The sequence below is a fragment of the Oryctolagus cuniculus genome, chromosome 13, assembly GCF_051225735.1.
Source record: "Oryctolagus cuniculus isolate XC-2025 breed Fujian yellow rabbit chromosome 13, ASM5122573v1, whole genome shotgun sequence".
Taxonomy (NCBI): domain Eukaryota; kingdom Metazoa; phylum Chordata; class Mammalia; order Lagomorpha; family Leporidae; genus Oryctolagus; species Oryctolagus cuniculus.
In genome coordinates, this window is record NC_142879.1 from 35,871,557 (window position 1) to 35,897,940 (window position 26,384).

General features: G+C 40.3%; 1 long non-coding RNA gene across 1 annotated transcript in view; it reads left to right on the top strand.

Moving 5' to 3' along the window:
- Positions 1-26,384, top strand: part of LOC149122541 (uncharacterized) — a 354,460-nt gene that overhangs the window by 123,057 nt on the left and 205,019 nt on the right. The gene's annotated exons all lie outside the window — the stretch shown is intronic.

A 26,384-nucleotide genomic window follows, 5' to 3' on the forward strand; every position in this document is an offset into this window, starting at 1 on the left:
GCCAGCCTCCACTTCTTTCCCAGGTGCCCTAGCAGGGAGCTGGGTCAGAAGTGGAGTGTTCAGGAATCAAGCAGGCATCTGCATGGTATGCTAACTGTGCAGACTGGGGCCTTATCCCACTGCATCACAGCACTGGCCCCAGGGAAAACTTTTATAAAACCTTGAAATGGCAAAATAATATTACTGAGTGTGCTTTTAATAGAACATTGGAGATTCTCTATTTTTCTTTTTGGATTAACTCTTTCTATAGGATTTAGGCATATTTTGCAACTTGTAAATTCTAGAAAATGAATAGCAATACAAATGATTCATGTATTACAGAAGTGCGAGTGCTTTTTTCCTGATAGAAATGCAATTGTTTGCCATCCTGTGGGGAAGATTTTCATAAGCATTGTGCTATATTCTCTTGTAGTTAATAGTTTTGCTTCCATTTGCAGGCTTATTTTGTCATTCCTGAATTTATGTGCATATTCTTCCAGTTCAGAAGACATATAGAGAGAAATATAATCTCTACATTCTTCTTGAACTAGTTTAACATCTTACTGGTTTCCTCACTAATTAATGAGCGAAATAAAATCAATGATGTGTATCCATTCCATATTTATAGGAAAGTCATCTTTTCAACCTTTGGAAATTATAGTGTGGGGACATTTTGGAATAAAATCTGGTCTTCCCACACTTTTTTCACTCTCCATGACCTAAGCTCCTAGAAAGTCTATGATTGCTGTACTCTTCCCCTTCATCTCTTATGTCATCTCATAAGCTAGTCTGCCCTTGCTTCCTCTCCTTCACTCTGCTCCAGGTAGTCTCCCATCTGGCTCCTTTTTTCCACTCAAGTCTCATCTCAAATTTCACCTCCTAGGAAAGGCTTTTCCCATCAGACTCAATCAGATCACCCCGCTTTAATTTCCTCAAAAATTCTAGAATTATCTGAAAGTATTTGGTTCCTGCATTTATTTTTTCAGTTGTTTGCTTTTATGACTTTGCTTTGTTCACTGTTCTATTCCCAATGCCTAGATTACCTAGCCAATAAATATTTTCCATGAACTGTTTTGGATAAAGGAAGAAACAAAGTAGGAATCAAGAAGGACCATGTTCAGGATATTATGGGTGGGGTTCCCTGCCCCTGCCCTGAGGGATTGATCCTCTCTTTCCTCTTACCCTAATCATTTGCTAATGAGTCTCCACTGGCCGTCCTTTTGCAGGCATCCTCTACCTAGGAGTCCCCAAATCAGCTTTCATCATAGACGTTGTATTAGGCAACCAGACCCTATCAGCTGGATGGGAGGATGGATAGATGGGTGGATAGACAGACGTAAAAGTGGGAATCTACTGTGAGGATTGGTGTACATGGGTATAGAGAGTCCAAAGTCCCATGAGAGGCTGACCACAAGCCGGATAACCAAGGAAACCTGTAGCATGGCTCTGTCTAAGTTCGAAGGCCTGAAAGCCAGGGAAGCTGATGGTGTGATGCTCAGTCTGAGGCCAAGTGAGAACCTAGGATGCTTCTGGTGCAAGTCTGAGAGCCTAGAGTCCAGAGAACCTGGAGGTCCAATGTTCAAGGGCAGGAGGGGGTGTGTCCCAGTCCTGAGGCAGCGGGCGCTGGGCAGGGCTGCAGAGAGGAAGAGGCGGTGTGTGGGGGGGTTGCCTTTCCTCTGCCCTTTGGTTGCATCCAAGCCCTCTGGTGATTGGATGATGCTCACCTGCATGGGTAAGGGTGAATCTCCTGTACTGAGTCCACTGATTCAAATGCTAATCTCTTCTGGAACCACCCTCAAGGACATACCCAGGAATAATGCTTTACCAGCTATGTCAGTTTCCCTTAATCCAGTGAAGTTGCCACCTATCATTAAACATGACACATGTCTTAGGAAGCTTTTGAAAACAGTGTTTCTATGGCCTGTTGCTGACCCTCAGGAGGCTGATCTAGTAAATCTGGTAAGCGGAACAGGTGACCTTTGGAAATCTGGGACAGCACTTGGCAAATAAACCCCAAAAGGGGAAGAATACTGCTAAAACCCCAAACTGGTCGCACCTCTCTTGTTTATATATCTCCTTGCTTCCTGACTTTTAGTTCCATACAGTCCCATTTTTTTTTTTTTTTGACAGGCAGAGTTAGACAGTGAGAGAGAGAGAGAGAAAGGTCTTCCATTTTCTGTTGGTTTGCCCCCCGAGTTGCCACTATACCGGCGCACTGTGTTGATCTGAAGCCAGGAGCCAGGTGCTTCCTCCTGGTCTCCCATGTGGGTGCAGGGCCCAAGGACCTGGGCCATCCTCCCCTGCCCTCCCAGCCACAGCAGAAAGCTTGACTGGAAGAGGAGCAACCGGGACAGAATTCGGCACCCCGACCTGGACTAGAACCCAGGGTGCCGGCGCTGTAGGCGGAGGATTAGCCTATTGAGCCGTGGCACCGTCCCAGTCCCATGTTTTTAGTTGAACATTGAAAGTCAGCTGCATGCTGTCCTACTGTTCCTCTCCTGCCCGTCTTCTCTCACTACCTGCCTCTCATCACGTGGGCCTTCCATGCAGACGCTGCCATTTAGCATAGTCCATGTTGCATAGGAAGACACCTTCTCCTGTGATAGCAAACTCTATTCATCTTGAGAGAGAAAGAGAGCTCCAATATCATATCACCACACCTTCTGCATTGCCCCGTGGCTTCCTTCTTTTTTAATTCTTTGAAGATTTTTTTGGTTGTTAATATTTCTTTATGTTTGCTAATTTCTCTCCTCCTGTAGACAGTAGGAATCCCTGAGGACATGAATTGTGTCTAATTTATCAATGTCTCCCCAGTACATGGCAAAAACACTTGCAAAGGTTAAATGTTTGATAAACATAAAGATGATGAGAAAAATGCTATTTTCATTAAACTTTGAAAAACAGTGAGAAGCTAACCAAAATAGAATAGAGAAAGTGACATTCCTTCTGGAGTGAGCAGAAAGGCATGGAAGGGTAAGAAGTCCAAGGAGAGATGTTTGCAAGAATGGCAAGTGTGCCCTGGGAAGGATCTGGCTCCTGAGGCTACAGAATGGAAGACAGTCTGACAAGGCTAGATGCCAAGAGAGTTGAGAGGGGGCCTGAGAGGTCCGATTTTAGTCTGTAAGCAAAGTGATTGCTAAATAGTTTGATTTTGCTCTCTTCAATATTAGCTCCAGCCATCCACGCGCACTGAAGAATACATAAAAATGATTGCATGGAAATTTCAGCCTTGTCAGCAGCAAGCGTTCCTTCATACAACAAGTCTGATAAGAACAGTGGAAGTGACATCAACTGTAAATATTGGCAAGAATAATCATCGTTCTGACTTTTCCAACTGCTCTCATCAAGGCTTCAAGGAGAATTCTTCTGCACAGATCACAAAGTAGAGCAGGATGGGGCAGGGTAGGGAGCAGGGAGTTAATCTCCTGGTGAAAGGACTCAGGGAAGTAAATACGGCAAACCCGGCGGCAAACCCGTGGTGATGGCCAGGGCGTGGGGAGGAAAAGGAATCTGAATCTGCATTTTCTACCAAAATAAAGGAATCTGAATCTGCATTTTCTACCAAAATGCACTTGAACTGAAAGGAACTCTGTGGACATAACTCCCCCCCCCCCTTTTTTTTAAAGCAGAGAAGACTTTATTTTAGGGAGGAGAGAATAGGGTGGGTAAAGAGGGTGGGGTGGAGCCTGGCCAGAGAGCAGGAGTCTGAAGCAGGCTTCATTCTGTTTCAGCAGTGGCGGAGTCCATTCCTAAGCTGCTTTGCTGGGGGAGGTGCAGAGGGCCACAGGACCCTGAGAAGGTCGGGGGAGGGGTGCATAAGGCTCTTACATTGCATTGTCTTGTCAGTTTGTGATGTTCCCAGAGAAATAACCTTTTATATACTGTTGTCTGCGTTAAAACAGAGCCTATGTCCTGGTCCCTTTGACTTAATATTTCAGGGCTTCCTCGTATTGAAGATTCTCAGTTGCTGTATCTCACCAAGCAGAAATCCAGCATCCATGCCAACTTCCAAGTGTTTTAGAGGCATTCCTTTACTTGCCCACACCATAATCCTGTAAGGTAAGAAAGCCAGGCACACCTTGGTTAGGTGATCACAGACTTAGTGTACGGATACCAAAGATGAAGGAAAGACTCAATATTTTAAGATTCCAAGTGCTTGGAACATGGTAGGTTTCATCTAATATAAAACATATAAGGTTTTAAGATTGACTATTATTTTATAAACCACTATAAAAAAGGGAGGAAAACTCTGCCAATTAAATTATAGCCTACTATTGTCAAATAGACACATTCCTATTCAGAGATGTCAAAATTCTGTCAAAAATGCTTATTTTTAAATTAATGTAATAAGGTGTTTGAAGCAGAAGAACTCTTTCAGCCCCTTTGTCTTCAACCACCTGTTGTGAGAACACCACTAGTACTAGCACAGAGCAAAACATGTACAAAAGAATATTCCCTAAAGGTGAGCTTCTTGTGTGTCCAGGATTCAAATTATTTTTAAATTTTTATTTTTTATGTGTATTTATTGCAGGAGGAGGAGGTGGAAGAGAGAGAGAGAGAGAGAGAGAGAGAGGGAGGGAGAAAGTTAGCATTTGCTGGTTCAGTCCCCAAATGTCCACAACATCTAGTGCTGGGTCAGGTTGAAGTTAGGAGCCTGGAACCCCATCCAGGTCTCCCACCTGAGTGGAAGAGATCCAACTACTTTAGCCATCAGGAAGAGGCTGACTTGGAAGCTGAGCCAAGACTCAAACCTCAGTGTGGGTGTCCCAAGTGGCATTTTAACCGCTAGGTCAAACAACTGTCTCCAGGATGTATATTTTTGAGTCTTTCAAAATAAACTGGAGTTTGGTATGAAGTTTTTTGATGACTGATGTTTCAATATTCCTGAGCTGAAAATCATTTTTCTTCTCCCTACAAAATTTAGAATACTTGCAATCTTAAGTAAAAATAACACTGAAAATTTGGTTCTGATTTCCCAGACAGTATATCAGCAAAGCAAGGCTTATGTGATAATCTGCATGAGCAGAATGTGTCTCTGCATCTTAAGTAGGTTTCTGTAAAAAAGAGATTGGTGCAAGTTCAGAAAATTCTAAGAGTTGATATACCAACACTGTTCTCTGAGTATAGTGCAAACCAACAGACAAAAATCCCAAAAAAGAGGGACAGATGTTGTGGTTAAGCCACAACAGCTCCTCATGCCCTCATCCCATATCAGAGTGCGTGTTTGTGTCCCCGCTGCTCTAGTTCCAATCCAGTTTCCTGATAATGTGCTTGAGAAGACAGAGGATAATGATTCAAGTACTTGGGCTCCTGCCGCTGCTATTGGACACCTCGATACAGTTCCTGGCTCCTGGCTTTGGCCTGGCCCAATTCTGGCTGTTGCAGGACTCTCCCACCCTCCCTCTGCCTTTCAAATAAATAAATATTAACAGAATAATATGCAGAACAATTAATGGGACAAAAGAAATCAAATTATGAATTAAAAATAATAAGTGATAAAATAAACATATCAAAAATTATGTAATGTACTTAACATGGTATTTGGAGAAAATCTTGGAGACTTGTATATAAAATTAAAAATTGAAAAAAGAAAATTGAAAAATTAATGAGTGCATTTTACAAGTCAGTAAGCTAGAAAAGGAACAGAATAAAAAAAGATAAGAAAGTGAAGATCAGACATTAAAGGAATAAAATACAAATTTAAAAATAGAGTGGGTAAACAAAATAAGTCTTTAATTGCAAAGATTAATAAAATTAACAAAACCTTAGCAATGCTAATCAGAGCTAAAAGAGAAGCTGTAAAATAAAATGATAAAATAAAAAGGGGACTTAATTAGATAATACTGTTTCTTAAAATAATTTTTTCCTGTGAGCAGTTTCATATGAATTATGAAATATCAGGAAAAACAGTTTTATGCTTTGTCAAAACATATCCAACAAAAACTAGAAAATTCTAAAATCTTGTCACAATTAAGTGATATAATCTGTATCATAAAATCTATTCCCCCAAAAAACAAAGCAAGTAAATTAAACAGTAACAAAAAACACAATGATTTTATGAACAAGTTTATAAAACCTTCAGGAAAAAATGTCTGTATCTTCTACAAGCTCTTTCAGAACCCAGAAAACCCAAGAATATGTGTTAATGTTTTATAAAGCAAGTCTGTCACTCATAAAATCAGCCAAGATCAGTCCTCAAAGGAACAATTTTAATCATTCCCATTCATACAGATTTTAAAAAGTAAACTGTTAACAAATTGAATTCAGTAGTTAAAAATTGAGAAATTATAGTGTATGATTACTTTTTATTGAAAATTGAAAAAGTAATCAATTTCCTACCTTAACATATTAAAGAATAAAAATATGAAAGAATCTGAATAGATTTAAAAGAACTTATATGATCAGGTACCTATTTGTAATAATCTCTTATCAATTTTACTTGACTTAAAAGTAACTTTATGAATTGATAACATTTGTTTGTTGGATAGAATCTCTTTAAAATTAGAGAACAACAAATGGAGACCTTTTATTGATGTTTCTATTCAACGCTGTATTTGAGATTCTTGCCACTGCAATAAAAAAGAAAATGAAGTGTAGCTATGATAATTTGAGAGAAAATAATACATTTTTACATGCTAAGACTATTTTTGCAAATAATTCAACAAGTAAATGTAAGTTGTAAAAAATAATAATATTGTTGTGTAAGAGATTTTTACATAAAATTGAAACACCCTTATTTGCTAGCAGCAAAAAAATATATATCTTACATATAAAACATTGAGGGACATAGGAATACATTTACAAAACATTATTTATTGAAGCAGTTAAAAATGGCCTATAGTAAATGGAAAAATAAACTATATTAAATCATTTATTTTTATTATTAAATATAAACTATATTATTAATAGGCAGGAAAACTCAATTCATATCAATGGAAATTATCTCAATCTATAAATCAAATGTAATTATAACAAAAGTAACAGATTCATGGGCAAAAATTGACAGTATGAACCTAAAATCTATATGAAGAAATAAAAAGTAAAGGAAGACAAAAGAAAGAGATTGACACTCACTAATATTGTATATAAAGTTATCACACTTAACACAGAATTTTATTGGCTCCAGTTGGATCAAGAGAACAGTGGATCCAAGATGGAGACTCATGAAGTTACGGGAACCTACTGTTTAACAGAGATGTCATTAAGGATAGTGTGGAATGAGAGTAGGTATGTATTTGGTGTGTCTAAATTTGAGTCTTGGCTCCACTTCCAATAGAGTGTGCTAATACACACTCTAAGAGGCAGCAAGTGATGGTTCAGGCATTTGGGTTTCTGATGCTCATATGGGATACCCAGATTGAGTTCTGGGCTCCTCAAATATTGCAGGCATTTGCAGACTGAACCAGTGGATGGGAGACTTTTCTTTGTGTATCTTTATTTGTCTGTCACTTTCTCTCTGCCTTTCAAATAAAAATAAATAAATCATAATAGAGAGGACTAAATTGACTGATTAAAAAAAAAAAAAAAACAGTCCTGGAGAGTGGATATTTAGCCTAGTGTTTAGGATACCAGTACCTCACATTGGAGTACCAGGGTTTGATTCCTGGCTAGCTCTAGCTCCTGAATCCAGCTTCCTGAAAATTCTGACCTTCAGAAACAGAAGTGATGACTCAAGTATGTAGATTCCTGCCACCCATGGGTGACCTGGGATTGAGTTTGTGAGCCATTGTATGCATCATATGCTGTGTATATATGTGTGTGTGTGAGAGAGAGAGAGAGAGAGAAAGAGAAAGAGAGAGAGAGAGAAAGAGAGAAAGAGAAAGAAAGCAAGGGTTGGGGTGGGGAGACAGGAAAGTCAGTAGTATAATTCAGTTAAAGTTCAAATGTATGTGAACCAAGGGAGCCAAGAGAGCACCTCCTAGCTGAGTCAGTAAATTTGAGAACTGGGAGGTGTGTGTGTGTCTGTGTGTGTGTGTATGTCTGTGTGTGTCTGTGTGTGTGTGTGGTTGAAATCCCTGAGAACCAGGCAATCTGATATCCAAGTACAGAGAAGATAGATGTCTTGGCTGAGGCAGAAAATGTAAATGAGAGTTTGGGCCCTCAGTGTATTGGATGATACCACCTTGGGGAAAAGGATGTTCACTCAGCCCACTGAGTCAAATGCTAATCTGTTCTAGAAACACTCTCACAGTCACCCCCAGAAATAATGTTTTACAGTCTACCTATCTGGACATTCTTTAGCTCAGCCAAGTTGATATACAAATTAATCATCACATATAAAAAATAACAAATTATTAAAGATTTCTATATACAGATTATATACATAAAGGTTTCATATGCATATATAAAAGATATCTTTAACAAATATATGAAAGTATTTTGAAAAGTTTGTGGAAAATGGAATTAAAAGGTTTCTTTGGAAGCAAACATTTTTAAATGCATGCATTATTTTTCCATAATACATGATACATGTATACATGAGTTTTGAAGACTGTCCTCATATATGTAAAATGAAAATTTTGAGATCTTCAAGAGAAAATATAGACAAGTATCCTTATCTCATAGAGAAGAATTCATTAAACAATATACAACCTCCCATCCCAATCTTAAAGAAAACTATTGCTATACATGAACTCTTTAGAATTTTAAACTTTTGTATGAACAGAGAAATTACAAACCAGAAGAAAATGTTTGCAAAGCATATAGCTAATTTTCTGCAACATCTGTGAATCAGTAAGAAGAAATTCTACCCATTAAAAAAGTGTGTAATGGATACAAACAGGCAATTCAAAATTGAAGAAACTCAAATTACCAGTAAATACTAATGGATTTTTAAAAGTTCATGGAAAATTTGCATTATATCTTTAATTCCATTTCTTCACAACATTTTTGGATCACCCTTGTATAAGAAGCACTAGTGAAATCCATGAAATCCATAAAATATATATTAAAACAATAGAGTTACTATTTTATCTTCTCCCCCAAAGTGGCAAAATTTTAAAAGTCTAATAATAGCGAATGTTGGCAAAATGAGGGAAAAGAAAACATTTACTCAGTGCTGGTGGGAATATAAATTGGTTCAGACACTTTGGAGAGCAATTTGGCATATCTAGAGGTTGAAGACATATTTTTAGGCTCTTTGTTATGGATAACTCTTGCATAAGCAGTAGAAGAGAAGTAAACTATGGTATGTTCATAGCATTTAGTATAAATTAAAGTTTCAAGATATAACATTGAGTGGAAAAAGCAAGTTACAAAAATGTATAAGTTGTTAGTACATTAATGTAAATCTAGCATTTTATTTATTAATATATTCCTATGTAGAAAATAGTTTTTTAAAGAAACATGGGAATGTTATACGCCAACCTCATAAAGATTTTCCCTAGGGGTGTGGGCATAAAGGCAATGGAAAAAGAAGCTTTGAATTGTATCTGATATTTTATTTCATTTACAAAAAGAAATACACAGGAGATGAAAAAGAAATAGAAGCCAATGTAACTAAATTTGAACACCTATTAAATCTTTATTATGGACATAAAAGTGAATGTTATATTATTTTTTGAATATTTGAAATAAGTTATATCTAAAAACCAAAAAATCATATGGATAATTTAAGCAAATAGGGGAAGCATTTTTTTAAAAAAAGATCTAGAGTTTCCAATATCGATTACATGTATGAGAGTAAAGAGGGGAATTACTTCTAAAGACCAACTTTGCCTCTTCCATAATTTTGTTGCTTATATGTGCTAACAAACATCATACGCTATCTCACCTAGAGACAATCTAAAGAGTTCTCATAAAACTCACCTGCCCAGTAGCACCTACCAAGCTTCAGGACTCCACAGTTGGAAAACGGCTCCCTCTTTGATTTGATTTTGAGCACTGTAATATTAAAATGTGACTATTTATTCCTGGTATGAACTTCTTGGCTTAGAGTTAAGTTCTTTCTGACCTAGTGAAGAAAGGAACAAGAAGTATTTTCCTATAGATCAGAGGAGACTACAGTTCTACATCATCCTTTGCTCTGTGTGCAGACAGTCCCTGGAATATTTTGTAAGAAACTGCACCCAGATAAAGATAATAAACAATGACTGTAGCTCTCATTTATTGTGCATATGTATTCCTTGCCTTTATTTCCACGTGGGCCTTCAAAGCAAATGCCTTTTTTTTAAAACCTCTGCTTGATAAATGAAAAAGAAAAAATTTTCAGGTCTCAGTAACAGCCAGAGACTGACATATTTTTTATATTGTTATTGATTGAGAGACAGAGGGCTCTCATCTGCTGGTGCGTTCCCAAGTTGCCCCTAGTGGTGGGGGCTGGACCAAGCCAAAATCAGGAGCTGCAAACTCGATCCAGGTCTCTGATGTGGGTGTCAGGGACCCAACAACATCAGCTATCACTGCAGCTCCCCAAGTTCTGCATTGATGGGGCACACAAATCAGGAATCAGAGCAGAGAATTAAACTCAGGCACTCCAGTATCGCATTCTGGCTTCTTAATCGCTAGGCCAACACTGGCCCCAAAGGGCTGTCCCTAGCAGCAGATATAAGCCTTTGATTCCAGTTTAGGTTCTGTGATGCAGTTTATATTCCTGACTCCTGAAAGACTGCCGCTTGAGTCTTGTCTTTTGTTCCTTTCTCTAGTGGTGATTTCAGAACTACATAGAATTGAACATATGCAGAGCCTTCCTTTCTACTCCAGCTAATAGGAGCAGCACACAAACTTCTCTTCTTGGTCCTCCTTCTTAGGCAATGCTATTGGCTTCCTTGGGCTTGTTCATGTGGCTGGCCTGTGCCCAGGGAATCTGCAGTTGTTCAATGTGCCCCACAAGCACAGAGATAATGAGCCAGACACTACCTGGACTTTGCACTCTTGGCACAGGACAGAGGACTACTACAAGGCTGCCATCCACAGAAACCTCCACTCTTAGACCATGCAGCCAGAAACCTGGGTGGCTGCATGAATATATTTCCCCAGAGAGTGGTCCAAGCCCAATGCCACATTTCTCTTCCTGGGGGAATGAGGCAGGGAGGAGAATACCTCAATATTTGGAATGTGGCAAAGTGCAGATCGAATGGGTGGGATGCTACAGGGATCCACTGGACAGGGGCAGAAAGGAGCTGCACTTTGCTCAAATGTCCAGGGACTGAAGTCAGATCCTGGACTTAGAGTAAGAATGCAAGCTAAAATTGAGTAGTGAAAGGAGTGACCTTGAGAGATGCCAAAGGCCACTTTGAGTGAAAGGATTTGAAGAAGAGATCAGTGCCTCAGTTAGTCATGGCAGTCTGGTCTGAAAGGGACTGTGATTTCTCTGGACTGTGCACTGGCAGGTGTTCTACAGACCTCTCTCCCTGCCAGGACAACACAGAACTCTCGAAGCCTTTAACCCCCATTGGTTCCCTCCTTTGACAGAAGTGGGGACAGGAATTAGTCAACTCACACAGATTTATTATGCATTGTCTGTTTTCTGCTGAAAAGTTCCTTTTTTATTTCTTATTTTTTTTTTTAATTTTACTTAAGGTATGTAAATTTCAAGTATACAGATTCAGGAATATAGTGATACTTTCCATCCTGCTCTCCCTTCTGCCCACTCTCCAACCCTTTTTCCTCCTTCCTCTCCTATTCGCATTCTTACTTTTTTACAACGATCTATTTTCAGTTAACTCTATACTCATTAAGGTTAACCCTACACCAAGTAAAGAGTTCAACAAAAAAAAATACTGTTCCCCAAAAGTCGAGACAAGGGCTGTTAAAAATCATCACATCTCAAAGTGTCAATTTCACTCCTATATATGACTTCTTAGGTATTCTATTACTTACCCTAGATCAGGGAGAACATATGGTATTTGTTTTTTTTTTTTTTTTTTTTTGGGGGGGGGGCTGGTTTATTTCACTAAATATAACGGTTTCCAGTTGCATCCATTTTTTTGCAAATATCCTTTTTTTCCCTCTGTTTCCATAGTTGCAAGGCTAGCTGGGCTCTCGTGCCCTCTTCTCCAGATCGCACTGCCTCCTAATTGGTCTATCTGCAGCTCATTTCTTCTGCCTAGCCAGCTCATCCACTGTTCCACATAGATCTTCCAGGGCCCTGGTGGCGTCACTCTCCTGCTCAGGTACCTTTAGATTCCCCACCCCGGGGCCTACAGATCAAATTCTTCTGAAGGTGGCAAGGCCCCGCAGCTCCAAGACCTCTTCCCTCTGGACACCTTCTGTTCTCTGTGCTTTGGACTGGCAGGTCTTTGCCTGAGCTCCCTTTGCCCTACTATGGTGTTTTAGCAACTGTAAGCTTTTAAACCTGACTTATCGTTCGAGGCCATCCCACATGATCCTCTGTGCCAACGAATCCTTCTCTGATCCCCTCAACCTGGAACAGAAGATTATCTCTTCAGAACTCCCACAGTACGGGGGATTTACAGAGTTCATGGAACAATGGAATTCAGACAGGGAGCATTTTCTGTGAACTTATTGAAGATCCCTGGTAGTTTATCTTGTGGATTTATTTATGTATTTATTGGTTATTGTGTTCATTCAGCAGCAAATGCCTTAGTAGAAAAAAATGCTCAATGAATTAGCTTTTGAATGAAAATAAGCTTGCTTTTTTTTTTCTACCTCTTTCTCTTAATAATAGATAAGGTGTCATAAGTCGTGTGACCTATGTGGGATAATGTAGCTGTTTCTGAAAAATAAATAAAAAAAATTCTGAAGTCAAGGCTCAAACATACTTTTTTCTTTCAGTTTTTGAGAGGAGTGTGTATTCCATCATTGTCATTGTTTCTTGTGCTAATCAGAGAGAAAAACGGATACTTTGAATGCTACTAACAAATCCCTCCTCTATGACAATATTCTTATGCCTTTGCGCCCCCTTTATTTTTAATTGCGGGTTCTATCTGTAGATGGAGTGTGAAGGAGAAGTGGTGCTTACCATTCCAAGAATTCAGGCTGGTGTAATTTGGACAAGGCTTACTTCAAAGCCTGCACATGCTTCATCATCACCAAACACTTCTAAGAACATAACCCAGGTCACAGTTCCCCTCAGCCATTTTTTAAGGTTGGCTTTGATCCTCTGGGCAGGCATTGGGTAACACTTCTAATCTTATTGTAAGAGGAAAGATGCAATAGTATTTGTGATCGTCTTCAAAGCTGCAAAATTACATCATATTCTAGTCACTAAAAATTTGCTTCCTTTGCAGTTCTCTTAAATTTAAAACTGATAAACTGATATCTGATAGAGAAGAGTGTATTTCACAAATGTTATCACAATTCACATCAAAATTGTAAAAATAGTAAATAGACTAAATGCACAAGTGAGTCCTATGAAAAAAATCATTGTTTTTCTTACAGTGTCATGATTTTTACAGTAAATTTTCATCAGCCCAATTTTTTTAACCCTTTCATCAATTATAGTGAAACATGTCTCTGAATGGTCACACAATGTATTCAACTTGAAATATTTACCTATTTTATTTAGCTAAGACAGACGGCATGTCTAAGGGCTTTATAGAGGACAAAGTGTAAAACTATGCAACATAAGGCAATATAATATTAGTACATTTTTCTTTTACTTCACATTTGAGAGTCTGTAAGTTGAGCCTGTGTAACAGAAATCATCTTGTATGGTGCTTATTTGGTGACATTTTCCTCTGCTTGCTATTTTCCCACATGTATAGAACTATTTTTTTTTTTATTTTTAATGTGCACATCAATGTCTTTTTACATTTTTATTTTATTTTTTAAAGATTTACAGAGAAGCAGAGGCAGAGAGAGAGAGGTCTTTCGGAGCCTGGAGTTTCATTCAGGTCTCCCACGTGGGTGCAGGGGCCCAAGTTCTTGGGCCATCTTCTACTGCTTTCCCAGGCCATAGCAGCGAGCTGGATCAGAAGAGGAGCAGTTGGGATATGAACTGGCCCCCATATGGGATGCCGGCACTGCAGGCAGCAGCGGCTTTACCTGCTAAGCCACAGTGCCAACCCCTAAAATTTCATTTTGCTTTTAATTAACACATAATAATTGCATATATTTATATATTATGGTATGATATTTATATATATAAACATATATGTATATATATATACACACAATGTGTAATGGTCAAATAAGAGTAATTAGCATTTCCATCTCCTTATCATTTTTTACATTTGGCAACTTTAAGCTCCTCTCTTCCAGTGTTTCTAAAATATTTAATAGGTTATTATAAGCTATTGTGCTATAGAACATTAGAACTTATTCTTTCTATCAGATTGTATGTTGGTACTCATTACCTGACTTTCCTCTATTTTCCCCTTCCTTTCCTAGCCTCTAATAGTCACTGTGCTATTCTCTTCTGTTCTGAGAACCAACTTTTCACTTTCCATATCTAAGAGAGAATATGTGCCCTTTTTCTTTCTGTGCCTGGCCTACTTCACTGAACATAATGCCCTCCATGAGAATAAACTTCTTATATTTGCTCTTTCTCTTTGCCAAAGAAAAAGATTTAAAAAGAAGCCACAAAATAAAGCTAAATATGATATATAGAAAATAACTTAAACATAGAATTAATTTTATAAATGCATTCAAAAATCAAAATAATTTTCATTTCTACCTGGTATGCATTTCACTCAACGATAGCATAGAATGAATTGTGTGAATGTCTCTTAGATAATTCTGTTATACTGCTTGTATGGCTACTATATAACAATATCTAAATATCATGGTGCCTTTAGGAATGCTGAAATGTGTAAAGTTTATATTTTCTCTTTATAGAATGCTTCCAAACCACTCTATATACTTGAGCTTTTCTAGTCAGGTGGGATAATTCTTTTAAGATGATTGAAATATGAAGGCTTTCAATTGCTATATTCACCACAATAATCTAATTAGAGATTTTAGCACACACATTACACTTTAGGTAGTAAATAATCTACAAAATTGAATTTATGTCGGTCAACAAATTAAGTAGAAAACAAGTTATGTGGTAATGGATGACAAAATGGTACATTGGCTCTATGGCTTGATGGGGTTTATAACCAATGAAGGAGGGAACTGGAGATAAACTTGAGGAGAGGTAGCATTTGGGGGAACATGAAGTATACTCTCAATGTTGGGCACCTTTGAGCAAATTATAAAGAATGCATAAAATAAAGCCAATCTAGAGAGTAGGCATTTGACACAGTAGTTAATATGCTGCTTGGAATATCTGCATCCCATTTTGAGTGCCTGTGTTTGAGTTCCATTCCTGCTTCTACTTCCAACTTCCTGCTAATGCACACCCTGGAAGGCAAGAGGTACTGGCTTTGATACCTGAGGCCACCCATGTAGGCCATGTGGGTTGAGTTCCAGGCTCCTGACTTTGTCTTGACCCAGGCCCAGTTCTTGTGGCCATTTAAGTTGTGAGCCTGCAAATGGAAGACCTCTCTCTCTCTCCCCCTCCTTGCCCCTTTAAAAAATTGAAAATAAATACATAAAATATCTCTAAAAAGCAATGCCAATTTTTGAATTTTCTTTTTTCTTTCTTTCTTTTTTTGGACAGGCAGAGTTAGACAGTGAGAGAGAGAGACAGAAAGGAAGGTCTTCCTTCCATTGGTTCACCCCCAAAATGGCCGCTATGGTTGGCGCGCTGCGCAGATCCAAAGCCAGGAGCCAGGTGCTTCCTCCTGGTCTCCCATGTGGATGCAGGGCCCAAGCACTTGGGCCATCCTCCACTGCCTTCCCGGGCCACAGCAGAGAGCTGGACTGGAAGAGGAGCAACCGGGACAGAATCCAGCGCCCTGACCGGACTAGAACCTGGGGTTCCGGTGCCACAGGCAGAGGATTAGCCTAGTGAGCCACGGTGCCGGCCTAAATTTTATTTTTTTTTAATTTATTTGAAAGCCAGTGTTACAGAGAGAGCAGAGAGAGACAGAGAGAGGTCTTCCATCCACTGGTTCACTCCCCAAATGGCCGCAACATCTGGAGCTGTGCAGATCTGAAACCAGGAGCCAGGAGCCTCTTCTCAAGGACCTGGGGCATCTTGTACTGCTTTCCCAGGCCATAGCAGAGAGCTGGATGGGAAGTGGAGCAACCAGGACTCGAACTGGTGCCCATATGGGATGCCGTACTACAGGCAGAGTTTTTACCCACTATGCCACAGCACTGGCCCCAGCGATGCCAATTTAAAGTATGATTGATGTAATGTTCCCCTGGTGCTCTTTGATTAGATACTATAAATGTTACTGATGATCAGTGGAGTAGTCAAGAAAGACTACCCCAAAATGTTGACTTTTTAGTAGACATCTGAATAAGTAAGGGAGGAACTATGATAGTCTCTAGGGGAATTGTCTGGATTTTTCACAAATACTTACTGACCACATAATCATGGCAGCCTACATTTCATGTTGGTCTCATGGAAAGGGTTCCATCATGGGATATATAATAGGGTGGGTCTACTGGGTTGAATTGTATCTCTCAAGAAGACACATTCAAATCTTAACCCTTTATTTTTAAGAACGTGATCTTATTTGGTAATAAGGTCTTTGCCAGCATAATGCATTTAGATGAGGACGTAATATATCACAAAAGTCCTGTGTATAGTGACTGGCACAGGTATGACAGAAAGGAAGGAAGACTTGGACACAGAAACACAAGGGAGAGACTGGGTTGATGAAGACAAAAGCTAAGAAATGCCGGGGATCGTCAACAGTCATTGAAGTGAGAAATAGGCAAAGAATGATTCTTCTCAAGGGCATTCCAGGGTGGGAGGAGGGGAACACTGTGGCACAGTGGGTTAAAGCCCTGGCCTGTAGCGCCAACATCCCATATGGGCACTGTTTCAAGTCCCAGCTGCTTCACTCCCCATCCAGCTCTCTGCTATGGCCTGGGACAGCAGTGGAGGATAGCCTAAGTGCTTGTGCCCCTGCACCCACGTGGGAGACCTGGAAGACGCTCCTGGCTCCTAGATTTGGATCAGCCCAGCTCTGGCTGTTGTGGTCATTTGGGGAGTGAACCAGCGGATGGAAGATCTCTCCCTGCTTCTGCGTCTCTGTAACTCTGCCTTTCAAATAAATAAAATAAATCTTTAAAAAAAAAGAGCATTCAGGGAAGCATGGTTTTGTTGAAACCTGATGTCACACTTGTAGCCTCCAGAACTGTGAGAGTTGTTTTAAGATTAAGATTGCTGTTTTAAGTCACCAATTTTTGGAAATATGTTGCAGTAGCTTCAGGAAATGAATGTGGGAATATGGATTAGGGGAAAACATTGAATGTGCTGTACTAGATGCTTTTGAAATACATGTATATTCAAACAACCATCACCATGCCAGCAATAATTGATTATTTTTTAAAATGGATAATTAAGGGTGCATGGAAACACAATTGTTTAGGTGAGGAAAACTGGAAACTTCAGGTCACTCTTCTTACTCTCAAGTAGCAGCTGTGTGGGTGTTCCCTATCTTGTCTCCTATTGACAAACCCCAAGAGATACTAGGTAGGATATCTCACTGAATCTCAGTCATAATTTACACCATCTTTCATTAAATTTCCTTGTCTTTTAAAATGCTTTTATTTGATCCCTTATTTTTATTTGTTATGGAGAGAGAAAGTGAGAGACGGAGAGACAGACCAATAAATAGAAACCAGAAGGGAGAGGAAGAGGAAGTGGTGGGGCAGAGATACAGGTGTGTGTGGGGGGGAGGAGACAAGGGGAGGAGAGAGAGAGCTAAATAGACAGAGCTCCCATCTGCTTGTTTATTCCACGACAGTCCACAGTAGCAGATGACTGGGCCAAGCTGCAGCCAGGAGTAAAGAACCCAATCCTGGGTCTGCCACATGGTTGGCAGGGACCCAACTACTTGAGGTATCATCTGCAGTCTTCCAGGGTGCACATTAGCAGGTAACTGGTATCAGAATTGGAACTGGCATTCCAACCCAAGCACTCTAAATAAGATGTGGGTAACCCAAGCAGACACCATCCCTAAATTTATGTCTTCAAGTTGGTCAAGGAACCAGATATTTGCCTTCTAGAAGATGTTCTATACAGAACTGTATTTTAGTGAGTATTTTTTCAAAGGATGATTCATTTCAGGATCTGAGTGCCGGTGCTCCTGCCAGAAACGTGGAGTTGTTTGGCACTACTCTATAGGCACAAAGAAAATGTTTACATCCTTGAACACTCAGATGAACAGGTTAGAGATAACGAACAAGGCAGAGAAAGAGCCGACTGTCTCCAGCAAATGTTAGTTCATCATGGTTAATTTTTCAATGCAAAACCTGATGTTCAGAAAGTTAATTTTTATGGAAAATTTATCTCTTTCCAAGGCAATGAATTTCATACTTAGATATCATACTCAATCCATTATGTGATCCAAATAAACACAATTGCCTGTAGAACATAATGATTTTTTTAGAAAAAATTCTTTGACTTTGACCAAATACAGTAATCTTCATGAATGTCTATGTTCTGCTTGGGACAATGTAGGAGCTTACATCCTTACTTGTCATTCACGTTCTTTGTAGTTACTCCCACTAGAAGCTGACGGAGTTCCTACTCCATTAATGCTACCTTTGGCCACTGGCTGCACTTTGGCCAATAGAACGTGGACAGGCATGAGGCAGTTCCTATTTTGAGCTCTGGCCTTCATATGTTTCAGCTCATTCCACTTCTATTTCTGCTATCACCATATGAAAAGTATCCCAGCTGGTGATGGTTCAAGGTGGATGTGATGAAGCTCTGAACACAAACTGCATTTGTTGGAGTCCAGCTGAACAGAGAGCAGCCTGGAATACTACATTACTGCTAACCCAAAATATATAAGTTAGGATAAAAGATTGTTTTAAGTCATCGCATTTTGGGGAGTTTGTTATACAGCATTATTATGGCAATAACTGGCTGATACAGGTAGGTATTGATAAAGAGTGAGATATTTTACAGAAAGTATAGACATTCATCAAAGCAGTATCTACTGATAATTTGAACATAGTAATAGAAAGGGAGCATGATTTTCTAGAAAGAGATAAAGACCAACATGCAGAATTACTGTTCTGTTGGTGATGACGTTAGATTATATATAAATCACCCACAATCTCTAAACTTCATTATATTCACCCATTATATACCTCCCCCTCATTCCAGGATGGTTGAGAGAAGGACATGTAAAAATTATTTGAAAGGGACTGAAGTGTTCTTGAAACACATATTATTAACCATCATTATCATTTGTGCATCAGCATTTTATGTATATATTATACAGTACATTGATATTGTGAAGGGGAAATCAAGATTGTGATAACATTAGGTAGAAGATTAGGTTTAAGTGACATCCACTTGAATGATAAGGGAAATTAATACCAATGTTTTGGTTGCATTTTCCCCTAAATTTCTAATTTTTTTGTACTTACTTCTTAATTTAACATTTATTTTCAAGGTCAGATCATGCTATTTTTGGAAAGATCTGCACTAGCTGATGAAAGGATGAGTTCACTAAAGTAAGATAAGCTTAATTTAGTTCTTATCTGCAAAGCAGCATTATTTCCATATACAGCAATATGAGAACATTTCAAAGACCTGTGTTTATTTCTGAAGCAAATATTTATATTTCAGGCAGTCTGCTTAAAACCATTATTAGATTTGGAATGAAAATCTTCCAGTTGCCTTCAAGATTTTTAAGCCCATAATTTTTAAATGTGATCTTCCAGAAGAATCTTGGGTTCTGGCTGTAGTCTAAAGCTGTTAGAGCTATTACTGTGTTGTGCAGACAGCTGGCCAGGGCTCAGGGGTTAGCCCCTGGTGCCGAGGAAGAATTTGCTACACTTATCCCCTGATGTCATGTGTGCATCTTATTCACTTGTTTATCCAACAGGCTCTTAGCAAGCCTCAAATTTGTTGAAGTTTCTGTACTAGCCTCTGAAAAATGAGTTGCTCTGAATCACTTGCAATAACTCTGTCTCACCTATATCAAATCTGAAGTCATCTTCCTCTTCAAAAACAACCGCTTTAACGAGGAGACACTTTGCATTTGACTCCTTGAGAATCCCCAGGTTGGCACATTCTTCTCTTCCAATGACAATAAAGGGTTAATGATTTTTTTTTTAGCATCTACCACAATTTCTTTTTATTTGTTTATTTATTATTATTATTTTATTTGCCAGATTTAGACAGTGAGAGAGAGAGACAGAGAGAAAGGTCTTTCTTCCGTTGGTCCCCCCCCCCCCCCCCCCCCGCTTAAATTGCCGCCATGGCCGGCGCTGTGCGGATCCGAAGCCAGGAGCAAGGTGCTTCCTCCTGGTCTCCCATGCAGGTGCAGGGGCCAAGCACCTGGGCCATCCTCCACTGCTTTCCCGGGTCACAGCGGAGAACCTGGCGCCCATATGGGATGCCGGTGCCGCAGGCGGAGGATTAATCAAGTGAGCCACGGAGCTGGACCCCACATCTACCACAATTTCAAAGTAACTCAGGCCGTAAAAAGAGTATTCCATTGGTGTGGGTGGAAGTGTGCAGGCTTTTGGAGCACTGTTCACAGGTTGTTCTTTTATTCTCTCTTTCCTCCCGCGACCTTTGCCTGTTGGTGTGAGTGGTGACTTAAATGAACCATAAAGCATCCTGCCAAAATTCTTCAATGTACAGAAGGAGGCAGCAAAGCACAGCAATGGAGGATTTGGGAACTTTCTGAGAGGGGAGAGATATCACCTAATATTTATGGGACCATTAAACTCCCATGTGCTCTGAACTTACGAATCTGGGGAAGTATCACCTATTCATCAAGGTAAGACTCCTCGCTGGCATTTATCAAAGTCATCCTCCCCTCCAAATGCAGATGATGGGACACAGACAATTCATCTCAAAATGGAATGCCATCTTCATTTTTCTCCCTCAGTGAAAGGATGCATTTCATCTGTGTGGATGGATGGGTGCTTTTTATTTTTTCCCCCTCCCTCTCTCCTTTTTTCCTTTACACACTTCCCTCTTTCAATCCTTTTTTCTCTCTTTCATTCTTTTTTTTTAAGAAATATTTATTTATTTATTTGAAAGTCAGAGTTACAGAGAGAGAGGAGAGGCAGAGAGAGAGGTGTCTTCCCTCCGCTGGTTCACTCCCCAGTTGGCCTCAACGGCCAGAGCTGTGCCAATCCGAAGCCAGGAGCCAGGAGCTTCTTCCGGGTCTCCCATGTAGGTGCAGGGGTCCAAGGATGTGGGCCGTCTTCTACTGCTTTCCCAGGCCCTAGCAGAGAGCTGGATTGGAAGTGGAGCAGCTGGGACTCTAACCAGTGCCCGTATGGGATGCTGGCACTGCAGGCGGCGCCTTTACCTGCTACCCCTGTCTTTCATTCTTAAATAAAACTCTTGCATTTGCTTAATGCCTAAACAACTCCTTTAAGACTTAAAATCTAAGAGGTTGGAGGATCCCCACATAAATTCACAGGGAAACAGCCATACAAGTAGCTTTTACCTACCAGACTCTTAACATATTCAACAGGAGCAGCTGTTGGAGAAGCAGAACAAGGTTTATTATTTTCCCAAGACTTGAGTGAAAACTCAGGTTTGTCACTTAACTCCATGTTGCCTTGGGCTAGTTGTTAATCTCTCGGAGCTGTGCCATTCTCATTTTTCTCCTCTATAAAATCAGTGTGTCAGTGCTTGTTACTTATTCCACAGAGTCTGGGTGCTTCCAGTGAGCCCAGTGCTGTGCTCCACACTGAGGATACAAAAGGGGGCCATGTGCTCTGTACCTGCTCCCAGGGAATTTATTTCCGGCGGGGAAGTGAAACGCTGCATACGTTTTATAGGAGTGAACACGGTGAGGGACAGCAGCACATGGCACAAATAGGAAGCAGGGTGCTGCAGCTTATCCTAGAGAGTCAGAGGCACTCTCCCCAAGGAAACACTCTTTGGGGACAATTGCGTGGCTTTTAGTTATTGGGATATTGGGAAGATCCCAGGCCTAGGGAAGAGCATGTGGGAAAAGACGGGGTGGAGGGGCGGACAAGAGAAAGGTGAATACTGTTTACATCCCAGGGTTGTGAGGCAATTAAAGGAAAAATTACATTTGCCAAGGACCATCAGGATCTCTACAGAGGCATAAAAGAGCCCCCAGGAGGGGCCGGAGCTGTGGCGCAGTGGGTTAAAGCCCTGGCCTGAAGTGCCGGATTTCCCATATGGGTGCTGGTTCTAGTCCCAGCTGCTCCTTTTCTGATCCAGCTCTCTTCTATGGCCTGGGATAGCAGTAGAAGACAGCCCAAGTCCTTGGGCCCCTGCACCCACATGAGAGACCCGGAGGAAACTTCTGGCTTTGGATCAGCACAGCTCTGCTGTTGTGGCCATCTGGGGAGTGAACCAGTAGATGGAAGACCTCTCTCTCTGTCTCTACCTCTCTCTGTAACTCTGTCTTTCAAATAAATAAAATAAATCTTTAAAAAAAAGAGCCCCCAGGAGACCCCCTTCATTCCAATGCACGTGCATTTGGAGGGGCGTGGGACCTTTATTCTACCAAGGGCTATTTGGATATTTACAATATCATTCACAGGCTATACAAAATTATCAACTTAAAAATTAGCCTGCTATAGATTTATTGAATTTCAAGCCCTGTCTACAGTTGCCTTGCAGACGAAAATATTTCACGGGCCTTACAATTCTTCCCCACTCCTGCCTGATGCCACTAAATTATTGTGAGATTCTTTTCTGGGTGAAGGTGCATTGGAAGCCAGGATAGTAACTCACAGCAGGATGAAAACTCCTGTCCTTGCCTATCTTTGACTTCCTGGTCTGCAGAGGGCAGTCTAGAGTACATGAGTCAAAGCATCAGCTTCTTAAGAGTTGATTATTCCTTTCTTTTTTTTTTTTTTTTTTTAGCTTTTATTTAATGAATATAAATTTCCAAAGTACAGAATATGGATGACAATGGCTTGCCCCCCATAACGTCCCTCCAACCCGCAACCCTGCCCTTATCCACTCCCTCTCCCCTTCCATTCACATCAAGATTCATTTTCGTTTCTCTTTATATATAAAAGATCAGTTTAGCATATATCAAGTAAAGATTTCAACAGTTTGCTCCCACACAGAAACATAAAGTGAAAAATACTGTTTGAGTACTAGTTATAGCATTCAATCTCAATGTACAGCACACTAAGGACAAAGATCCTACATGAGGAGTAAGTGCACAGTGACTCCTGTTGTTGACTTAACAAATTGACACTCTTGTTTATGGCATCAGGAATCACCCTAGGCTCTTGTCATGAGCTGCCAAGGCTATGGAAGCCCCCTGAGTTCACTGACTCTGATCATATTTAGACAAGGCCATGGTCAAAGTGGAAGTTCTCTCCTCCCTTCAGAGAAAGGTACCTCCTTCTTTGATGACCCATTCTTTCCACTGGGATCTCACTCGCAGAGATCTTTCATTTAGGTTTTTTTTTTTTTTTTTTTTTTTTTTTTTTTGCCAGAGTGTCGTGGCTTTCCATGCCTGAAATACTCTCATGGGCATTTCAGCCGGATCTGTATGCCTTAAGGGCTGATTATGAGGCCAGAGTGCTGTTTAGCACATTTGCCGTTCTATGGGTCTGCTGTGTATCTCACTTCCCATGTTGGATCATTCTCTTCCTTTTTCATTCTATCAGCTAGTATTTGCAGACACTATTCTTCTTTATGTGATCCCTTTGGTTCTTAGTCCTATCATTATGATCAATTGTGAACAGAAATTGATCACTGGGACTAGTGAGATGGCATTGGTACATGCTACCTTGATGGGATTGAATTGGAATCCCCTGGTATGTTTCTAACTCTACCGTTTGAGGTAAGTCAGCTTGAGCATGTCCCAAATTATACATCTCTTCCCTCTCTTATTCCCACTCTTACATTTAACAGCGATCACTTTTCAGTTAAGTTTCAGCACTTAAGAAGAATTGTGTATTGATTACAGTATTCAACCAAAAGTATTAAGTAGAAAAAACAAAAAAATACTAAGAGGGATAACATATTAAGCTGCTCATCAACAGTCAGGGTGAGGGCTGATCAAGTCACCGTTTCTCATAGTGTTCATTTCACTTTAACAGGTTTCCTTTTTGGTGCTCAGTTAGTTGTCACCTATCAAGGAGAACAAGTGGTATTTGTCCCTTTGGGATTGGCTTATTTCACTCAACATAATGTTTTCCAAATTCCTAACAGGGATCACTTTTCAGTTAAAATTTAAACAGAGTTCAACCAAAGGTACTAGAACAAAAAAATAGTAAAATGGATAAAGTATTACATTGTACATCAACCGTCAGGACAAGAGCTGATCAAGTCACTGTTTCTCATAGTGTCCATTTCACTTCAACAAGTTTCCCTTTTGGTGCTCAGTTAGTTGTCGCTGATCAGGGAGAACATATGATATTTGTCCCTTTGGGACTGGCTTAATTCACTCAGCATGATGTTTTCCAAATTCCTCCATCTTGTTGCAAATGACTGGGTTTCGTTGTTTTTGACTGCTGTATAGTATTCTATAGAGTACATGTCCCATAATTTCTTTATCCAGTCTACTGTTGATGGGCATTTAGGTTGGTTCCAGGTCTTAGCTATTGTGAATTGAGCTGCAATAAACATTAATGTGCAGACTGCTTTTTTGTTTGCCAATTTAATTTCCTTTGGGTAAATTCCAAGGAGTGGGATGGCTGGGTTGAATGGTAGGGTTATATTCAGGTTTCTGAGGAATCTCCAGACTGACTTCCATAGTGGTTTAACCAGTTTGCATTCCCACCAACAGTGGGTTAGTGTCCCTTTTTCTATTATTCAATGACCAGTGTTCCAATCCCGACTCACTCCTCCAGCTGTCTGCTCAGGAACACCACTAAGTTGGGGAGTGGTCATTATCCAACACTTTTCAGGGTATTAGACCCAGAGTGCAGCCTTCTGGTGCCCTTTGCTGCTTTTCTCTGGTTCTTGTGGATGATTGTAAGTCATACACAAACTCCTGAGCATCAGTCTTAACAAGGGTAAAAATGAGCTCACCTTTTCTCAGAGCCTTGCAGAATTACAGGTCATACTTCCTGGATATTACACAAGAGATATTGTTTTCTGATTCTGTGATGTCTAAGAAAGGCTGCAAGTATTTAGAGCATACATTGACAAATATTTTCCATTTTTTATAAATGTCCATATGGTAAATATTTTACAAGTCACAACCAAATATTCTTTATTTGCCTATTATAATTATTTAGAAATGAAAAGTCTTCTTGAGCTCAGCTGTACAGAAGCCTGTCACAGGCTGTATTTGCTTGTGGGCTGCAGTTTGCCACCCTGACATCTAAAGATGGACCAAAGCCAGGTCACCCAACCTGATGAGTTAGCTGCCTCTTTCCCTGCTCCCTTTAGAATTAATAATCATCAAATAAAAACAATGCACCTGGCTGGCTCCATTAATTTTTCAGTTTTACCTAGGATAATGGGATCCTATCTGAGATTTTTGCTTATATTTCACTTGAAAGTTAATAAATTATGCTGCCATAGTTTCATGAATGATGGTAGAATTCACAAGACTCCTGGCTTAGGGAGGAAGGACAATTTATTATTCATTGCAACATCAATAGCCAAGTATATGCTTTTATGCTGGTTCTTCAAGTGCCAACTCCCACAAGTGACATAGACAGCCTGGTGATGCTGCCTATGTAGTGGGCTGCGTTGCAGGAGAGGAGCCCTGAGGTTATAGAATGGAATTTTTTATTTTATTTTTATTTATTTGAGAGGCTCAGCTACAGAGATGGGGAGACAGAGGGAAATGTCTTCCATCCTTTGGTTAACTCCCCAAATGACCACAGCAGCTGGCACCTGGCCAATCCAAAGCCAGGAGCCAGGAGCTTCCTCCAGGTCTCCCATGTGCATGCAGGGGCCCAAGCACTTGGACCACCTTCCACTGCTTTCTCAAGCCATAAAAGAGAGCTATATAGGAAGATGAACAGCAGGGACATGAACCAGTGCCCATAGAGGATGCCAGCACTATAGGCAGAGGTTTAGCCTACCACGCCACAGCACTGAACACAGGAATGGAATTTTTTGGGAGAACTTACAGCATCCCAGGCTATAAGAAAATCATTCTTTTCTTTGGAAGAACATACTATCTCTGTCTTCTAAGACTGTTTACAAACATCCTTGAACATACAGTCCAGAGCCGGCTCCGTGGCTCATTTGGTTAATCCTCTGCCTGCAGCGCCAGCATCCCATATGAGCGCCGGATACTGTTCTGGTTGCTCCCCTTCCAGTCTAGCTCTCTGCTGTGGCCCAGGAGGGCAGTGGAGGATGGCCCAAGTGTTGGGGCACCTGCACCCGCATGGGAGACCAGGAGGAAGCACCTGGCTCCTGGCTTCAGATTGGCGTAGCTCCGGCGGTAGCGGCCATTTGGGGAGTGAACCAACAGAAGGAAGGCCTTTCTCTCTGTCTCTGTCTCTCACTGTCTAACTCTATCTGTCAAATAATAAAAAAAAAAAAAGAAAGAGAA